The sequence below is a fragment of the Phalaenopsis equestris genome, unplaced genomic scaffold, assembly GCF_001263595.1.
Source record: "Phalaenopsis equestris unplaced genomic scaffold, ASM126359v1 Scaffold000144, whole genome shotgun sequence".
NCBI lineage: Eukaryota > Viridiplantae > Streptophyta > Magnoliopsida > Asparagales > Orchidaceae > Phalaenopsis > Phalaenopsis equestris.
Window position 1 is genome coordinate 173,159 of NW_018164586.1, and position 1,941 is coordinate 175,099.

Here is a 1,941-nt window from a genome sequence, read left to right on the forward strand (position 1 = left end):
TGGATATTATTGGTTTGGGGTCCTTGGCTTCCAATTTTTCTCTTTAAAACCTCTATTTTTGAGATACTCGCTAAACTTTTGCCTCATCTTCAAGAGAACCCATGAATTTACAATGGCTTTTGGTTGCCGACAAATTAAGTGATAACATCTTCCTGAATTCTTTCTGAACTCAGCGATGAAAGTTATTACACTCTATGGGAGCCTTGAGAATAATTTGATGGTCTTCTTAATTGTGAGAAAGGATAATTGAAATTTCTGTGCATTGTTGATGTCGAGCAGTGAGTTGGTTGGCTCAATTAAGTTGTGTCAATTAGATCCCTTTTCTCCTTGTACGGTTCCAATAAAGGTATTTTTAACTCACTAATGGATTTAGGTTGATTGGTGGTGAGTGCTTTTTTTATCCTATTAGGTAGGGCAAGTGATTTTTTGAGTTTGGGTGTGTTAGTTTTTAGCGAGTGTACTATGTATGCTTTTGATATAGTCATACCTTTTTTTATGTTTAGGTCTGTGATCTATGGACTCTCGGTGGGTAACCTATGCCGTGTTCTCCTGATTCTTTCTTGACGCACATTTATTCTTGGGCTCATTAGGATGCAATTTTAGTATAATTGAGTCACGACCCGACTCAGAGGCTTATAATTTCTAAGTCGAGAACAGATGATCAATAGTGAAAGTTAAACTTTTTATTTTCATCTATAACTAACATTTAATCATACACAAAACAAATGTAAAAGTCATTATAAAAAGAAAATAAATTAAAGTAGTTAAATTTACCTTATCATATGTTGCCCAGTTATCTTATAAATATTTCATTCTCTATTACTCGTCTTTAAACAAAAGTTTAAACTTAAATAATTAATTTAAAACAACAATGAGCAACTAAGCTAGTGAGTACTCTTCTAAAGTATAGTAATATAATAAGAAAGAAATGATACACATGCTAGTTAAATATAACGTAAATCAATATAAGAGCATTTTAGGACTTATACTTTTTAATAGGATCATACAATGTAATTCTAATCATTATCTATGTCTTATTCTATCATTTACAAACTAATATCTTTTAGGAACACTATCCAAAATTTATTTTAATAAAGGGAATTCAATATTATAACCTTTTTCATTTACATATTTGAGTATTTTAACATCTCACTAATATCATATGAGAGTGAATTCCATTATAGTCAATATGCATATGCAAGCTATCTAAGTAGTCAATCTCATTCTTTCTTTCATAACATTCAATCTATAATATATACCTCTGTCATAGACTAAAAATATACAGAGATTGATGGCTTACATATCTATGATAAAATGTATTTAAAGAGCAAACAAATTATTATTTTTTGAAGCTTGCAATATAAAATCTATCTAAACAAATAATAGGATGTAGCAGATTTAAAAGAATTTTAACATTACTATAATTTAAAAATATGAGTGCCTAAAATAGATTTTTAGTTGTTATTCCTTAATATACATTTTAATTTAATTTTTTTTACAATAGAATTAAAATTTTAATTATTAAAATCTAAAAGTTTATTTTAATTATTTTGATTTGCCTAACCATCCTAAGTACTAATGTTAGCTGTAATTATACTTCACCCATGTCCAATTTTTTTCTAATTGAAAGTAACATAATATTTTTATCATTATTTTTTATTTTTTTATTTTTTCTTTCTAAAAGATTTATTTTAATTATTTATTATTATTTATTATTATGATTTTATGTTATCGCTAACATTGTAATTTAATACACACTATGTGTGAACGTGAATCTTAACCTTCATATTTATTTTAGTTTGGTATTGCATAGGCTTCAAAACGGCTCATTCACCAATAGCTCGTGTTCCGGTCGTTAAGTAGCTCGTGTTCGATTCGTTTGTTAAACAAACTAGCCAAATACGAATTTTTTTTTTTTTTTTTCTCTCGGTTTATAAACGG